The 19,139-nt window shown below is 45.7% G+C and overlaps 1 protein-coding gene across 1 annotated transcript in view; it reads left to right on the forward strand.

The window, feature by feature from the left end:
* Nucleotides 1-8,239: 8,239 nt before the first annotated feature.
* Nucleotides 8,240-19,139, forward strand: part of LOC144813832 (solute carrier organic anion transporter family member 1C1-like) — a 490,557-nt gene continuing 479,657 nt past the window's right edge. Inside the window, exon 1 of the mRNA XM_078674055.1 lies at nt 8,240-8,353. The gene's annotated coding sequence lies outside the window, so the exon portion shown is untranslated. The remainder of the gene's footprint in view (nt 8,354-19,139) is intronic.

A 19,139-nucleotide genomic window follows, 5' to 3' on the forward strand; every position in this document is an offset into this window, starting at 1 on the left:
AAGGAGCTGGCCATTGATGGCGCTTCACATGAGGTTCATCATCACACACACAGTCGCTATCTGCCTTAAGCGCATTTCTCGCATTTTTCCGTCATCGCTTATGGTCAATGTGAATTTCAGGTCCTGTGGGAGCTTCACATTGGCGGTCGTTACAGGCAGCACAGGTCGTCACAGGTGGACGAGTCTCAGCACATAGAGGTCACTTTGAAGTTTTGCGGAGTACACATTTCAGGATTTTCTCCTTTTCTTAAGGAGGAGTTGACAGTGATGCCTATGAAGGCTCCAGAGCCCGGGGGCATCTCTTGGGGATCAGGACGCCAAAGAGACCAGCAGCAAGGCTCAGGCAGGTCCAAATAGGCCCAGTTGATGTTGGTCAGCTAGGCTGTGCAGGGAGGCCTCTGGAAGCTTGTTGTATCCCTGCAGTACACAAGAGGACAGACAACAGACTGCCAGAGCCACATCACAGTCCACCTGAAAGACCTGTACTCGCTCCCCGCAAGCAAGAGGATCATCTTCAAGCTCCTCACCCATGCTTACAAAGCACTCCACAACACCGGACCAGCGTACCTCAATGAACGACTCACCTTCTACACCCCAACCGGCCAGCTTCACTCCACTAACCTCGCCCTCGTCACCGTCCCCCGCATCCATCGAGCAACCGCTGGCGGCAGATTGTTTTCCCACCTTGCCGAAAAAACGTGGAACACCCTCCCCATCTGCGTACGACAGACCCAAGACCTGCTGGCCTTCAGGAGACTCTGCAAGACCTGGCTGTTCGAGCAGTAGCAGCACCCCCCCAACGCCTTCATGGGTAAGTAGTGCGCTCTACAAATGTTTGATTGATTGATTGATTGATTAGAGTCACTGTGGGTGGCATGTGATCAAGCAAGCAGGTGCAATCATCCTTCTTTAGACAGCAAGGCAGTCCTTTCAGCAGCAGGACAGTCCTTCTGACAGCAGGACTTTCCTTCTGAATCTTCCACATGCCAGAGGTGTTCGTATGGCATCCTCTTTATACCTGTGCCAGCCTTTGTGTGGGTGAATTCCCTGACCTACCCTCAAACCTGGTTCTGAACAGTGCTTGCCCTGGTTTTGGCTTTAAATTGAATAGGGTGAAAAAAGTCATCCTGCCAGGGAGACCATCTCCCCTCACACCTAGGCTCACTTTGTCTCACTGCCTGGAGACATTACACAACCCACAAGCGCAGAGCCATTCACAGTCATGTTACTCTGGAAAACTGGCAGAAATGCACAGTTGGCTTGGGCAAGAATATGCCAATCTTCTAAAAGTGGCATTTTCAATATTTTAACTTAAAATCCAACCTCACTTCTAAAGAGGATTTTAAATTGCAGTTCATTTGATTGTATACGGCATATCTCTATCTACTCCCTATCTGCAGTTAGCACTCCTTAAGTGTAACACCGTGTCAGTCTATGGGAGAAATGGGCCTTACAACTGTGAAAAATGACTTTAGGGGGTTTTCATTGCCAGGACATGTAAAATCTAAACACACCTCTTACTTTTTAAATACCTTGCACCTTGCCTTATGAACCTTTAGGGCCTATCTTATGGGTGACTTATAAGTGATAAAAAGGCAGGTTTAGGTCTTGAAAAAGATTTCTTTTTCCAGGGTAATATGAAATAAAACTGCACTACAGGCTGAATGACAGGCCTGAGTTCTGTGTTTAAAAGGCTATTTTAGTTTGTGGTGCAATTAGTGTAGTAGCCCACAAGCAGCTTTTAATTTACAGGCCCTAGGTAGATGGAATACCCATTACTAGGGACTAATATGTAAACCAAATGTACCAGTTAGGTGTAGGGCAATTTTACCACGTTTTATGCACATGCACTTTAGCACAGGTTAATGGATAATGTGCAAGGAGTATTAATGCCAAAAAAAGTTCAGCAAAAATCAGTGAGTGAATGCAAAATGGGGGAATGCCATGCCAAGGATGTCAGATCTAACAGTGTTGAATAATTTTACAGTGGTTGTCTTTGTTGGTTTTTGAAATGCTAGGGATATGATAGATAAACTGCAGATTTCCATTATGTCTAGTACATTTTAGTTTCCTGTTAAGAAGTCCTGTGAAGGGCCAGACTGAGGAAATAAAAGTAGCCCTGGTAAGAATGCTCAAACAAACCCTGCCTTCAACCCTCATTCTATTCCTCTCTATCCATCCACTCTCTTTCTATACTTCTGTCCACTTTTTCTTCTTCCTCTCTGATCAGAAGTTACAAAACAGCACTTACAGATTGTTTATTTGCAGAAAAGGGGACCTTCCTGTACATTAACAATCTTCCTCTCAACATAGACACCTTTGCACTATTGTACAAGGGTGCCTGCAATGGCTCTAGGCAGCTGAACTCAGCGCCAGCACTAGGGGAAATGCAGGGGTGTGCCGCATTCTTGTGACTACGGCATTCCCTGCTTTTTCAGAATGTGGAAGTGTAGAATTAGCAATGTTTGCTTAATGCCATGCTTCTCCATTCTTCTGTAAACATGCCCCTGGATTCTAGATGCAGGCCCAGTACTTCTCACCCAGGCAAGAGGGCAGCAGGGAGAAGGTCAGCACAGCAAGCAGGAATCCAGCTGAGCAGCAGTCCTGCATAGTGGCAGACCTTTAGCAGAACAGCTGTCCTTCTTCCTGGCAGAATATCCCCAGGTCCAGAAGTGTACTGAAGTGCTGGTGTCGGAGGTCCAATATGTATACACAGTTGTGCCTTTGTGGTGGGGGGAAGCTTCTGGAGGTTCCCTTAGAAGTCCCCGGGCATTGTGCGTTCCCTGCCCTGGCTCCGGACTAAACACAGCGGGTATGCAGCACTTGGTGTGGAGGCAGGACACAGCCTATTCAGGTGTAAGTGTGGCTGTGCCCAGCTCCTCCTTCCGATCTTACCAATGATGGCCCATCTAGGCACACCTACGCACCTTATTGTGTGTGGCTGTCTAGGAGGAATGCACAAAGCTCAACTCTCAGTCATGTGAGCAGAGACAGGCCTTGCAGTAGTGAAAAAGAAATGTAAGATGTTTTCACGACCAGCACATGTAAAACTTAAAAGTATATGTCCAACTTATTAATTACATTGCACCCTGTCCTCTAGGCTGTTCAATGCCTACCCTCGGGTTTACTTATATGTATTAAAATGGAAAGTTTGGACATGGCAAAAGGTTTATTTTGATAGGTCGAAATGGCAGTTACCTGCACACATAGGCTATGAAATGGCAGGCCTGTGACATGTTTAAAGGCTACTTAAGTGGGTGGCACAATCAGTGCTGCAGGCTCACTAGTGGCATTTAATTTACAGGCCCTCAGCACCAGGGGAGACTCCTCCGTTGGAGCGGAGGAGCGTCATCCCACTTAATTACTCCCAAAGCCCCAGAGATTAAATATAAAATGGTAATTAATCCCCTGTTCCAAACAGAGTGTCAGGACATGGGCATGGCTGCTCCTATGGGACAGCAGCAGGGCAGAGTGTGGGCTGCCTTTTGCACTTGTTTAAAAAGTGCATTTTTTTTGGCCAGCTGTCTTGTGACGGCAAGACACATATGCGCACATTAAACATCTCGTACGAGTAAGTGCAGGTCTCCAGAGTGCTGTGGAGCTCCGAGTGAGGCTGCTCCCTCCAATTAGGGCGCTGCTCCAATGCTGCATGTAAGCAGCATCAGAATTGGCCAAGGCATTTTCCTGGTGGTCGGGCTGCAGTTAAAAAAAGAAGCGGAGCAGGTATGGAAGTAAGTGTTAAATATTGTATTTATTTATTTTATTTGTGCTCACCCGTGCCTGCTCCCCATAGATGCCAGCCACCACTGCTAGCCGCATGCGTAGTGTCACTTTACTACAGTTGTACAAGTAAACTAAATATGCCATTTGGAGATCATTCAATGTTACCATGTTTACATAAGGGAGCACAAGCACTTTAGCGTTGGCTAGCAATGGTAAATTGCACAGATACCTAAGACCAGCAAAAACGAGAACTGAAAAATGGAAGGGGAAGGCAACACATTTGGGGGAGGACCGCCCTAAGGCTGGAAAATCTCGGCAGTTTCCTGGTGGTCGGGCTGCAGTTAAAAAAAGAAGCGGAGCAGGTATGGAAGTAAGTGTTAAATATTGTATTTATTTATTTTATTTGTGCTCACCCGTGCCTGCTCCCCATAGATGCCAGCCACCACTGCTAGCCGCATGCGTAGTGTCACTTTACTACAGTTGTACAAGTAAACTAAATATGCCATTTGGAGATCATTCAATGTTACCATGTTTACATAAGGGAGCACAAGCACTTTAGCGTTGGCTAGCAATGGTAAATTGCACAGATACCTAAGACCAGCAAAAACGAGAACTGAAAAATGGAAGGGGAAGGCAACACATTTGGGGGAGGACCGCCCTAAGGCTGGAAAATCTCGGCAGTTTCCTGGTGGTCGGGCTGCAGTTAAAAAAAGAAGCGGAGCAGGTATGGAAGTAAGTGTTAAATATTGTATTTATTTATTTTATTTGTGCTCACCCGTGCCTGCTCCCCATAGATGCCAGCCACCACTGCTAGCCGCATGCGTAGTGTCACTTTACTACAGTTGTACAAGTAAACTAAATATGCCATTTGGAGATCATTCAATGTTACCATGTTTACATAAGGGAGCACAAGCACTTTAGCGTTGGCTAGCAATGGTAAATTGCACAGATACCTAAGACCAGCAAAAACGAGAACTGAAAAATGGAAGGGGAAGGCAACACATTTGGGGGAGGACCGCCCTAAGGCTGGAAAATCTAAGAATAACATAGAGGCCCTGTCATGGAGAAGAGGTTTGTTCAGTGCCCTCAGCCCAAGATCAATTGTTTGATGAAGAATACAGTGACAAACATGAAGTATCTTTCTCTTTTTTCTGAAACATACACAAAAGAGACCAGTTTTGGAAGGATCAATGATTAGTACCTTATAATCACAGAATGAAATTACTTCAGTTCATCATTGTAGGAAGCTGGCTGAGTATATACTATACCAAAGTGAAGTGTAGTGTGCACAGAGTCCAGTGCAACCCAAAAGGTAGGCAGAGGTAACGTAGATTGCACCTCACTCTCTATTTGTGGTAGTGTGGTCGAGCAGTAAAGCTTTATCAGAGGACAGTGTTAAGCATTTGTTGTACACACTAAGTCAGCAAATGCATTCACACACTCAAAGACTGAACTTCAGACCAATTGTTTTTGTAAAAAAATATGCTTTTAGTTATTTTATTTTCTAGAACCAAGCAAGCCTGGCACATGTAAGCAATAGATACTTTACAATATGATTGCAGTTTATAAATAGTTTGAATTGCAATTGTAAATGTACTTTAATTTGATTACAGTAGAGTTACTGTTAATGCAATGCATATCAGAATACAGTACATATACTTTGTAAAGGATTTTTAGTAAAATTACAGGTTAGTTACTTTTGAGATTACTTTTCTTACACAGTGCAGCATGCTTGGATACTGCTCTTGGACATTTCCTGAAAACAGGTAAGTAAAAGCATTTTTGTTACTTAGTACAATTTAAAACGATTTCTTTAGGTTTTCCAACTCCACACTTAAAAACTTTCCATAGAAAAACCGTCAATGTTAACCTATGGAGGAAAATAGTGTTATCTGTTTAAAGATAAGTACTTTTTGAGGCAGTTGATATTCTGCTGTTAGACTCAGGGTTCCCCCAGGGTCAAGGATGTACTCTTGTTACACCCTCAGCGGCAGAGTGCTGAGGCCCAAAGTTATTCAAGGAAGGATAGGGGACCTCCGGCTGGTGGCGGCTGACAAGCAGGCCACTGGGTTGTTGGAGCAAAGCTCCTGGACTTAAGCCCAGGGCATTTGGGGGTTTAGGCCAGCACAAAAGATGCACCCTGAGCGGCACTGAGGTGACCGGGTGCAGAGTGATGTTTTGGCGTCAGAAGCCCTGTAGCTTTCAATGGGTAGTCTCCGGTTTGCAAAAGCACTGCAGGCTTGGGAATGAAGATATTCTAGGTGGAACTAACACTTGGAGAGGTAAGTTGGGATCTTGGGGGTTGGTTAGGCACTGTCGGTTGGGCAACCCCAGCCCGAGGGGCGTCGGGCGCACGGGTGCCTTTTAGGGTCGGATCTTCTTACCAGCTCTTGGTCACAGTTCGGGGCACCTTCCTGTTTGAGGCTACAGGCATCGGCTGGAGGCAGGTCAAGGATCACTGGTTCTCAGATCAGGATCACCCGGGAGACCTCCTTGTGGTGTTGGGCAACTCAAACTTGGGCTGTGGGCGTCAGGTGCAGAGTGGTGCAAACTTGCGGATACTTGCCGAGCTGGAGTCTAGGGTTTGAACAAATCCGGTGTTCATGGAGACAAAGTCTTTGGGATTGAAGGCCGGTTGGTCCTCGGTGTTTCTTGAAGTTGCTAGCTGCATGTCACACCAGATTTTGCTGGAGCAAGTCTGAGGTGGGGACAGGTCGGTAGGGCTGGGGCCAAGTCAGTGGGTGTTCTTCTCTTGGTAGCTTTGGCGCGGCTATTCGATCCTTCTTCTTCTTTTCTTCTTGCAGGTTCTTGTCTGAAGAAACAAGGTTCAGGGGTGCCCCTAAATACTAGATTTAGGGGCATTACATGTAGGTAAAAAGGTTGGGAACAGTGGATCCCTTCCCTGGGGTGGGTACACACCCTATTATACCACCCTCCAGTGGGAAGGGGCGTAGGCTTTTCCCTGGTTGGCTGGGTCTCTCCAACTGCAAGATGGCGAGGACTGAAAGTTGTGCTTCACCTTGCCTCCCCCACCTGAAGGGTGTAGTTGGCAGAGGTGGACACACCTCTCTTCCTCACTTGTTTTTCCTGTCAGTTCTCACGCCCACAGTGGGGGTCAGAACCAGTGGAGACCAGTAGCTGAAAGCAGCAAGTGGCCTGGGGAAGCTCACAAAGGCAACAGGCCTTTGAAGCTTCTCCTTCGCCACAAGTGTGGCAGGGTATGCTCAGACGTGAGTCCCTTGCTCACTTTGCCACTGGATTCAAGCAAGCCGGGCTGAAGACGGCTGTAATGCCAGAAACCAGTCCTCGGAACCTTGTTTCCGGTCCAGGGAAGACATGGCTTGGCAGTTCGGGCTGGACTGTTCCCATGAGGCACAGGGTCAGACTGATTTGCATATAGACATGTCTGAACTGGGGTGGCAGAGTGGGCTAAAGAACGGTGATGGATCAAACCAAGATCTTTGGCTGGGTGTGAGTGTTTGATTGGTTCAGATGCTCCTTCCATCACCACCCTCTTTTGTACCACTTTGGCCGCCATAAGTGTGGCAGGGTATGCTCAGACGTGAGTCCCTTGCTCACTTTGCCACTGGATTCAAGCAAGCCGGGCTGAAGACGGCTGTAATGCCAGAAACCGGTCCTCGGAAGCTTGTTTCCGGTCCAGGGAAGACATGGCTTGGCAGTCCGGGCTGGACTGTTCCCATGAGGCACAGGGTCAGACTGATTTGCATATAGCCATGTCTGAACTGGGGTGGCAGAGTGGGCTAAAGAACGGTGATGGATCAAACCCAGATCTTTTGACTGGGTGTGAGTGTTTGATTGGTTCAGATGCTCCTTCCATCACCACCCTCTTTTGTATTGCATCAGAGAAGCCAGCGCCTGAGCAGCATTCTGAATGAGCTCCGGTCTCGCCCCAGAGAGGCCAAAGAGTGAATGTGTGGCTTCATTTGCTCCAGTTATCGAGCTCCCGGTAAAATAAGTGGGGGGACGCCGTCCACCCGCGTGGTACCCTGACTCGAGCCCTGCCTTATATTATCGTGCCACATAAAGGGATTGTGTTCCCTCACGTCATATGTCTGATGTCACAGTAACACTAGTCCTCTCAGTCACCAACGCCAAGAGGCCATTGTGTGGCGTATGGGCAGTGCTAAAATAACCCCCACAATGGCATAAAGGGGAAACTCGACGATTCTGCTTCTGCTGTGCATTAATCCCACCAAGGCAGAAAGCATTTCAAGGCAACTTAGTTTGTGTAGATGGCTAGTGTTCCAATGCTAATTAATATGAGATGCTCGAAGTCATGGTTTCCTCCTATATTGTTTGAATGGGTTGTAGAGGTATTTTGTTTGTGTGGCACCCTTATAAAATAACTTTTTCCAGATAATTGTATTTACCTTTCGAAGAGCAACATGTTTTTGATCGCATGCATGTTGGGGGGCGGTGCGTTTGAAGAGGGGGTAGGAACGATGCAAACTGTTTGCCCGGGTCCTGTTTCAGTTTGTTTTGGGCAAAGATCAGTTAAAGGAGAGTTAATCATTGTGAGCTGCTAAAGGTTAGCACATCTTGCTCAAAGACGTCTCTTTGCATCACACTGATGGACTAGGAGCAGCTGGAAACTACTTGCAGGTTCCAGGTATGTCTATTTTAAAATCCCACAAATATGTAAAATGACATGTTTGTGATAAATATCGTAGTATATTAATGTGAACTTGTGAGAAAGATACTTGTAGCGAAAGTTGGAATACTGCTGAGGTTTTTTTTGTCCTACAGGTTATTTTACATGTTAAGGTACATCATGCGTTATATTTTGTAAAATGAAGTGCAGGTTTCTTGTAACACACCTATTACATGTACGAACATTATGTCCATGCTTTCCAACTCATATATTAGCTACCGGAGTTCTGCATTCCTGGAAACAGAAAATTATGTTCCCCTTGCAGCGTAATCGGATTAGTTTTTGTATAATGGCCATTATGTGAAAGCTGGAAACGAGGTCGCTTACATACTTGAAGGAAAATTCCTCGAAGATGTCTGTCAGCACTTCTCAACACAGCTTGAGAAAGTTGCAGCTGGTAACGTATTCTGCCGAGACTTCACTTACAGGTGCTGGGGACTGAAGCTGCGCACTTCAGGAGAAACTGATCCTCTGCCCTGTAAATTCACATCTGCGCAACACAAAACCTAGGCAGCAGAATTGTAAGAGCAAAACGCCCGTCATAAATGTGCGACTGCGGTTTCCGGGCCCACAGTTCTCACCTTCCTCTCAAGACTGAGGACCGGGAAAGGGCCAGGCATATCCCGGCCCTGCACGCATCAACATAAACACATTGGCAACGCCAATAGCTCTGTTGTTCTGTCAATGCTGCGTTTGTTAGGGTGCTTTGCAAACGTGATTGTTTGGGAAGCTTCTGGCCTTGAAAATATAAAAAATAAGCCATCAGCTTAATGGAAACATATATTTTGACCTCTAAAAGCACACGTCTGTATAGTAGTGCCTGGCAGGGAAATGAACAACGTGTGTATGTGCACCTTGTGAAACTGAAACAGCAGAAAGATGTCACTCACAATGAATGTAGTCAACTACTCAAGTGGCTCATTTAGGCAATACCAAAACCTCCTGTGATTCTGGGCAAATCACTTAGGGGCAGATTTATGAAGGCCTTGCGCCACGTTTACGCCGCTGTTGCGTCACGCAAGGTGGCGTAAACGTGGCGCATCCCTACGAACGATTTACAACGTGACGCATCTAGGCAGATGCGTCACGTTGTAAAGCCCTGCGCCGCTTGTGGGCGTTCCGCCGCAGGGTGGGCGTTCCGGGGCAGGTGCGCCTCGCAAAAGTGGCTGAGTGAAATCTATAAGATTTCACTCAGTCACTTTCAGGCCAATGCTGCGTCAAAAGCCTGCGCCTGCTTGAAGCAGGCGTAGGTCTTGATGCAGCATTGGTCAGATAGGGCACCCCCGAGCCTTGCTGGAGCTGCGTCGCGCTTGCGACGCAACTCCAGCAATGCGCCGCCTTTACGGCACAGATGCGTCACGCATCTGTGCCGTTTTTGCCCCATGGTGCGCCGCATTGTAAATGCGGCGCACCATGGGTGGCGGAGCTGTGGCGCACTGTGGCGCACATTAACTGGCGCATCCCTGGGGATGCGCCAGTTAACATAAATCTGCCCCTTAATCTCCCCGTGCCTAAAAAAATGAAAGTGTGTGTCCTCATGTAAAAACGTAACTTGTACTATGTAAAGCGCTCTGATACCTGATTCGGTTCGTGTCTAGTTCGCGCTATATAAAAACTCTACAAAAAAAAAAATACCCAGCTGTATGCTGTAATGAAGGGGGCAGCAACAGACCAAAGAATGGCGAATGCGAGCTGAACCCCTTATAAGTATACCACAGCTGTAATTTTAGTATAATCAAAAAGTGTAGTATAACACCACACCTAAAAATCAGCGGAAGCACGTCTACTGCTCTGTTATTTATTGTCTCTTACGAGTCCAGTGACACACGGAAATACATTTTCATCATTAGAGCTTGAAGGACCCACACATGCGAATTGCAAGTCGGAAATGCATTTGCAAACGGACAACGATGTTTAGCAACAGGTCTCTCTCTTGATGACGTAACTCCTATTATTTTTCGAATCTCACGTTTTCCACCACAAAATGACCTTTATCTCTTCTAAAGACTACGTTAAAGTGACAAATGTGTGCAGTATATACTGCTCATGACTTTGGAGTCCGTTTAAGAACGGAAACAAACAGTGATTTGGGACAATGTGTGTCAATCTACTACACTCTCTGATGTAGCCGGCCAGAAGCAAACTCACTCCCTCGTCCAGTACTCTATCATCAGTAGATGTGTAGAGCGCTGCTAGTCACCCGTGAGTGTATCCAGTTCTGAGTGAAATATACACTTTCTGATTTTCAGTTTAAAGTTAACCAGCATGTTTTAATTCCCTGAACTGAAAACTCCTGCTTCTTTTAATGGGTTCTTATTTTTCATGGCGTGGTGCCTATCTTTTTCGGAACAGATAATTACTTCTTTCAGGATTTATCTACCCCCCTGCTATGCACACGCCTTCCACACATTGTTACGGTCTTCGTTTACTTTGAGTAGATTTCAGGTAATCTTGTCAGACGAGCCAATCCTGTGCGATCCACCCTGCCGCTCCCCACGTGGTCAATTACAGCTGTAATCCCAGCTGCTGTTGTTCCATTTCCTACCGAAGAAAACATTCTTCGTTTGACAAATCCGTTGATAATATCCCCTAGAAACCAGGCAATGTTATAATGTATTCTTTTATTAATTTTGTTTAATATAATACACTGCAATTCACTGCTCATCACCTTTTCTTTAATTTTCTTAGTGCACATTTTGTCTCACCATCTGAAGGACCATCTTAGACACCAGGCAGTAAATCGGAAATCCATGTCCACTCTGCCTGCAATATGCTCCTCCTTTACCCAGAGCATCAGCACTCATAAGGATCCATTGGTGGTATTAGCACCTTGTATACATATTAAAATACATTCATTAAAAAGATATAAATATCTCTACCTTGATAACAAGTAGTGCTAGGGTGAGGTGCTTTTTTTTACAGTTGACTTCTCGATATTACGCTTTGAATTAGATCACTTGGTTACTGGGCAAGTTATTTGTGTATTTATCATTTTATTTCCATGTAAAGAATTAATTTTCATTCCTAAAATCAGAGGTTACTTATTAATTAATTTCATTTTATTTTTGAGCAACAGCAAGTGTTTTTGTATTTTACATGTTTAACCATTGAGACCTGCGAGTAACGCTATAGATAAAACCTGCATGCAATCTATACACACACGTGTGTTCTATTCTTCAAAGAGAAAAGGCATAGACATCCATCTATATATTTGTTTACAGAATCAAGATACGGAAGACAGAGTGAATAGGATTTCGCTTTTATCAAAACTCGGCAATTTACGAGTTTTGTGTACAGAAATCAACAACAATGTTGGGAAGGCAACGCAGGAAATGTATGTCAGACATACACATCACAGGGTAGTTGGCAAACATAGCAAAGTCATATGTATTTTAAGAGTTTTGTTTTTTAACAACTTCATTTTTCCTATCCAATGATCTTGAATGTGAGCAACAAATATGAAACATCCTTTCCAAGAAGGTAACATTTGCTAACTGGCTGCCTCACATGGCAACATTTAAGTTGGTAAGGTAGCAGCATTTTTCCTCCCCTATTTTTCTTGATATCAGACATATATGTGTCTACATCAGTTTTAGCTCCCTAGGAACTCTATAATAAAGATGATCAGAGAATACTGAACATTTCAGGACCGTGACAGAGGCATAAGGGCTTCTCAGAGAAACACTTCGCTTGATGCTAGTCTAATTCCATTCAGATCTACATACACTCTATTGAAATTACAGACTGCACCAGTGGTACCATGGAGGGGATTTTACATCTCTGCCTCCAGTCATTTGTTTTGGCACAGTGAGAGCGTGAGAACGTGGGAGCACCCTCAAGGAGAAGTCTGGTCAAGATCGCCCATCTCCCCTCTAAATAGCAGTTTAATCTTTATTCAGATAATCAGTCTTAATGATTAGCCGGAATTTCTAAATTGTTGTATAGTGGATCAGAGTGGCCTGCCTCTAATTAGAATTGTGCATCTTTTAGAGGGGAACCTTTTCTGTTGCTTCTAGAATTATCTTTTCTAAGAGCACTTGACATATGAGTCGTTCCTGGAACTACATTGTCTTGGTCTAATATGAGGCCATTCAGAACTGCACTTTGTCTTGAACTGTAAAGGACAACTCAGATTCAAAAGTGCATATTAGACCTGTCAGCCTTAGGGGGGTCTTACCTAAACGTCTTGCCTCCTATCATTCTGAACTTGTTTTTGCTGGAGTTTGGACTGATAACCAGTGCTAAAGTGTTTGTGCTCACTCCCTAAAACATGGGAACTTTGGCTTACAGCTGATTGGCATATATAATTTACTCATACGTCCCTAGTAAAGTGGCATACCATATACTCACAACCTGTAAATTAAATGTTACAAGTAAGCTTGAAGCTGATATTTTGTTCTCACTAAGATAACCTCTTTAAACATGTCTAAAATCTACCTTTGCACCCTGAATGCAGTTTAAACTTCCAATTAAACTTACCAAAGTGACCCCTTGCCAAGACTTAAACTCCCCTTTTATTACATGTAAATCACCTGTAAGGTAAGACCTAGGCAACCCATCGCGCAGGATTCATTCAAATTAAAAGGTGGGAGATGTATTTTTAGGTTTACATGTCCTGGTAGTGAAAAACTCCCAAATTAATGTTTTCACTACCAAAGGATAACACTGGCTTGCCTTATTAAATGTAATAAATGCTAGCATTTGATTGGGAACTGGCAGAGATTTCATGTTTGGTGTCTGAGGCTTTGTATTTTCAAACTCTCTTTAATGGTAAAATCGGATTTTAAGTTACAATTTTAAAAATGCCATTTTTATAGTTACAATTTTCCTGCCCTGGGTATTGTGTGCATGCAGCCTGTTCCTGGGTCAAATGACTTGAGTGTAGTTGGCAGCTGGACTTTGTTTTTCCTCTCAAACAGCCACACAATAAAGGGATTCGGTGTGCATGGATGGGTCATTGCTGGTAGGATGGGGGTGCAGACCTGGATACATCCCCACTTACAAGTCATTAAGTTGTGCTCTGCCTTCACACAAAGGACTTCACACTGCCTCATTGTGCATGAACTCAGACTCGAGACACAGCAGGGAAGGCAGTAAACTCCAAACACTTCAAAGGGAATAATCTTTAAGCATCTCCTACTTCAAAGAAGGCAAAGGTATAAGAATAGGACAGTGAGACTCACTTTTCAGTTTTATTTCTGGCTTGTGGAAGGACTATCAGCGGAGTGCCTGCTGAGTACTTCAGAAAAATACTTTTCTACACCTGAAAGGACTTGAACCCTCAGAGTCCTACCCTGCTTCCTGAGCCCTGTTCCACCTCTTCGTACCAGGGAATCCAGAGAGACTCCAAGGGCTAGTTTGCCAGCATTCTGGACAGAAAAGGCTCCAGCTATCTTGAACTCAGAGCTGGACCCAGCCTGAGTGAGTGTTAAGCCTCCAGGTGGTGCATTTCCAGCCCTGGACCCTTGGAAGTGGTGTTAAAGGTGCCTAGACAACCCAGTGGCGTCACTGGGGTTGGTGTCACCCGGTGCGGGTAACTCATGATGTCACCCCCTCACGACTTACCGCATGGACCACCTCTGTCGGGAATGTACGGCGCTAGGTACTGTCTTACTCCCTCTAGCTCCCTCTCTCTGTCTAGCTCCCTCTAGCTGTCTTACTCCCTCTAGCTCCCTCTGTCTCCCTCTCTGTCTTACTTCCTCTAGCTCCCTCTCTCTCTGTCTTACTCCCTCTAGCTCCTTCTCTCTCTGTCTTACTCCCTCTAGCTCCCTCTCTCTCTGTCTTACTCCCTCTAGCTCCCTCAAGCTCCCTCTCTCTTACTCCCTCTAGCTCCTGCTCTGTCTTGCTCCCTCTAGCTCCCTCTCTCTCTGTCTTGCTCCGTCTAGCTCCCTCCCTCTCTGTCTTGCTCCCTCTAGCTCCCTCTTTCTCTCTTACTCCCTCTAGCTCCCTCTCTCTCTGTCTTGCTCTAGCTCCCTCTCTCTCTATCTTACTCCCTCTAGCTCCCTCTCTCTGTCTAGCTCCCTCTCTCGCTGTCTTACTCCCTCTAGCTCCCTCTGTCTCCCTCTCTCTGTCTTACTCTCTCTAGCTCCCTCTCTCTGTCTTACTCCCTCTAGCTCCCTCTCTCTGTCTAGCTCCCTCCAGCTCCCTCTCTTGCTCCCACTAGCTCCCCATGTCTCCCTCTCTCTCTGTCTTACTCCCCTTAGCTCCCTCTGTCTCCCTATCTCTCTGTCTTACTCCCTCTAGCTCCCTCTCTGTCTAGCTCCCTCTAGCTCCCTCTCTCTCTGTCTTACTCCCTCTAGCTCCCTCTCTCTCTGTCTTACTCCCTCTAGCTCCCTCTCTCTCTGTCTAGCTCCCTCTCTCTCTCTGTCTTACTCCCTCTAGCTCCCTCTGTCTCCCTCTCTCTCTGTCTTACTCCCTCTAGCTCCCTCTCTCTCTGTCTTACTCCCTCTAGCTCCCTCTCTCTCTTACTCCCTCTAGCTCCCTCTCTCTGTGTCTTACTCCCTCTAGCTCCCTCTCTCTTGCTCACTCTAACTCCCTCTCTCTTATTCCCTCTAGCTCCCTCTCTCTCTGTCTTGCTCCCTCTAGCTCCCTCTCTATCTTACTCCCTCTAGCTCACTCTCTCTGTCTAGCTCCCTCTCTCTCTGTCTTACTTCCTCTAGTTACCTCTGTCTCCCTCTCGCTGTATTACTCCCTCTAGCTCCCTCTCTCTCTGTCTTCCTCACTCTAGCTCCCTCTCTTTCTTTCTCACTCTAGCTCTCTCTCTCTCTGTCTTACTCCCTCTAGCTCCCTCTCTCTCTGTCTTACTCCCTTTATCTGCCTCTCTCTCCGTCTTACTCCCTCTAGCTCCCTCTCTCTCTGTCTTGCTTTCTCTAGCTCCCTCTCTCTATCTTACTCCCTCTAGCTCCCTCTCTCTGTCTTCCTCCCTCTAGCCCCCTCTGTCTCCCTCTCTCTCTGTCTTACTCCCTCTAGCTCCCTCTCTCTCTGTCTTACTCCCTTTATCTCCCTCTCTCTCCGTCTTACTCCCTCTAGCTCCCTCTCTCTCTGTCTTGCTCTCTCTAGCTCCCTCTCTCTGTCTTACTCCCTCTAGCTCCCTCTCTCTGTCTTCCTCCCTCTAGCCCCCTCTCTCTTATTCCCTCTAGCTCCCTCTCTCTCTGTCTTCCTCCCTCTAGCTCCCTCTCTCTCTATCTTACTCCCTCTCTCTGTCTTACTCCCTCTAGCTCCCTCTCTCTTATTCCCTCTAGCTCCCTCTCTCTGTCTTGCTCCTTCTAGCTCCCTCTCTCTCTATCTTACTCCCTCTAGCTCCCTCTCTCTGTCTAGCTCCCTCTCTCTCTGTCTTACTTCCTCTAGCTACCTCTGTCTCCCTCTCTCTGTCTTACTCCCGCTATCTCTGTCTTTCTCACTCTAGCTCCCTCTCTTTCTCACTCTAGCTCTCTCTTTCTCGGTCTTACTCCCTCTAGCTCCCTCTCCCTCTCACTTATTCCCTCTAGCTCCCTCTCTCTCTGTCTTCCTCCCTCTAGCTCCCTCTCTCTGTCTTACTCCCTCTAGCTCCCTCTCTCTCTGTCTTGCTCCCTCTAGCTCCCTCTCTCTTATTTCCTCTAGCTCCCTCTCTCTGTCTTGCTCCTTCTAGCTCCCTCTCTCTCTATCTTACTCCCTCTAGCTCCCTCTCTCTGTCTAGCTCCCTCTCTCTCTGTCTTACTTCCTCTAGCTACCTCTGTCTCCCTCTCTCTGTCTTACTCCCTCTATCGCTGTCTTTCTCACTCTAGCTCCCTCTCTTTCTCACTCTAGCTCTCTCTTTCTCGGTCTTACTCCCTCTAGCTCCCTCTCTCTGTGTCTTACTCCCTTTATCTCCCTCTCTCTCTGTCTTACTCCCTCTGTCCCCCTCTCTCTCTTACTCCATCTGTCTTCCCTGGATTTGATTAAACAAGAGTGCGAACAACAGATGGCACTGTACTGACGACCAAGCTGAAATTTGGAACTGGTTCACTGGAAAACTGAAGACTGTGCAAGATACTGAAAAATAGGAAACCATGCACCCTCAGATGAGCTAGGCTGCTATAGAGTTAACTTGTGACTGTGAGCAAAAAAAATTGCAGTCAAGCATTGCAGATCTCCTGCGAGACGCTGGCGAGTGTGAACAGCATGAGGGACAAGCTTGCACAGGGAGCGACAGTAAAGGTGAGAGCAGAGGCGAGGCTGCAGTGCAGATTGGTGTCACCCCATGTATTGGTGTCACCCGGTGCGGTCCGCACCCCCCGCACCCCCCTAGTGACGCCACTGAGACAACCCAAATCCATAATTTGGAACTTAGAACATGTTGTTCTGGGACCTATCTGCTCGTCAATCCCCTCAAGGTGCATTACAGGCCAGATTGACTTTGCGGTAGCTCCTGCTACATTCTTCTCCACAGCAGCAAATCCTATTCAGTGATTATTCGCAAATGGCATATTTGGCATCGAGAGTCCTTGTCAGTTACAGCTTGCAGCATCGTCCAGCTGAAGGTTGTCGACTTTCAAAAAAGAGACTAAGCCCCAATGTGTAAATCTTCATGGTGACTTCGTCAGTGGCTCAGCCACAACAACACCTCCTGGACACCGACAGCAGCCTTGCCCCGCTGAAACTTTAGCTTCTCAGACCATTTTTGTTGAAATTTCTCCTAAATCCAAAGGTAATGGCAGCTGCACCCAATCCACTTCTTGTATCCAAACCAAGCTCTATCGTGGTCAGCCAAATAGTTTGACTTTCACCCGTACTTGCGCGACTAAATGTTCGCAGTTGTCACTTTAATCTTTTAGGTAGTAGATTTTAGCTTAAAATTAAAAAATTCATAACTTTTGTTACTCTGATTGGATGTTTGTCTTTTTGGTGTCAAATAATTTCTAAAAAATGTACTTCTTACATTTGTGTGGGGTTATTTTTTGTTGTGTTTCCACTTTATTACTCCTTGTGTGCTACATAAACACTTTACATGTTGTATCTAAGTTAAGCCGGAGTGCTTTTGTGGCAATCTACTAGAGAGTAGAGAACATGTTAATTTGGTGACTTTTGTGGTTCACCTTGACAGACAAAGTGGCTGTTGCTTGAGCAGGGTGAACACCCCACTTAACCAACAACCCAATTTCTCACAGTGCATCATAGAGAACAATTCTAAGTTGCAAAATACATTGTTATGAATTTCACTTACACATTTTTAACCAATTAATTAATGTTTGTTGACCAATAATGACTTTCTGATACTTCAGCAGTTGTTCATTGTGTGAGCAATGATCAAGCAGCAGAAATTGTCATAGTAAGGATAAGGCACAAACAAACCCCAAATAATCCTATGCTCAACCCTTGATAGATTGGCATAGAGCAGTCAGGCTTAATGTAGAGGCAATCTGTAAAGTAATTGTGTAACACTTAGTTACACACAGTACAATAGTGAAAACATGACACAAAATAGATCCCACAATAGGTTGGAAATATAGATGCTAAAACCCCAAAAGTCCAATTAGAAGAACTGGAGATATTGAATTTCCAAAGTCTTTAGAAAAAAGGGTGTTTTAAGACGTAAAGCACCAACTCTGGATATCAGGTCGTCCTGGATCGGGATGCAGTCACAAGTTCAGGCCAACTGTGACAGAGCATGGGCCATCTACAGGGAAGCAGCAAGGCCCGCTAAACAGAGTGCCTTAAATCCTGGTTTGTGGGGCATTGCATGGATCCACATCGGAGATGCGATCTGCAGCTGAAGCGATACGTCAGTTTCGAGATGAGGTGAGGCTGCAGTGCAAGGACCTGTGTCATTATCGAGGATCCCATAGATGGGGATTGCACTGCAAAGTCCAGTATCGAGGATGCAACAAATAGCTGGTGTGATTCGTCAGTTCCGAAGAGCTGCCAGGCTGTAATGCAGAGTCTGGTGTTGTCATCTGAGAGACTAGAGGGTCTGCTCCGAGGTTGAGAGTTTGGGAAGCGATGTGTGCTGCGACAGAAACCGCTGTGATGGTGGTTACTGTCAATGCTTTTAAAAATGTCCCCCTGCTTGGCTGTCATTTACAAATGAGGTGTGCAGCTCCTATGTGGACTAGGTAATGTTCTCTGTCCCCATGGTGGTACAGCAGGCCTCGCCCGTGATTTAAATAAGGCCTTTTATATTAAATCATAACTTTGATTGATACAGTTTATTATGGTTCCTCACAACCATAGACTATCAAAGGTTTTATATCCCCACACCAGGTGTCTCCAACCAGTCGATAATGAGCTATCAGAAGCTTCTAGACACCTTCAGTGTAGATCACAGCCTTAAGATCATTTTTAATATTAGCAAAGGGTTATTTATTTTACTTTTAAAGTTAAGAGACGGCTGTGCTTATTTTACATTATGTATTTCACATTACAGATAGCAGGGCCTGATAATGAGCAGTGCTGGAGTCAGAGTTATGACCCAGGTCACAGAGGTGATGAACTGAAGCACTGAGGTTTTAACTCTTAAATAAGTCTTTGACAACTCAATATTGGAGTGTAAGAACAAAATTATGTTTCTGAATAAATTTAAATAGTGTGAATGGAATATTAAAATGGAAAGTTACCTTGATTAAGGGCCTGATTACTACTTTGGCGGTGTGGCAGCAGGCCACCACGCCAGTGCCTCACTGCAACACCACAAAATTCAACCGCCGGCCCCGCCAGATTACAAATTATTTAAATGGTGTGGCAGGTGGTGTTTTGGTGGTCCCATGACAGCGCCGTGCTAAGGGTCATG

The sequence above is a fragment of the Lissotriton helveticus genome, chromosome 1_1, assembly GCF_964261635.1.
Source record: "Lissotriton helveticus chromosome 1_1, aLisHel1.1, whole genome shotgun sequence".
NCBI lineage: Eukaryota > Metazoa > Chordata > Amphibia > Caudata > Salamandridae > Lissotriton > Lissotriton helveticus.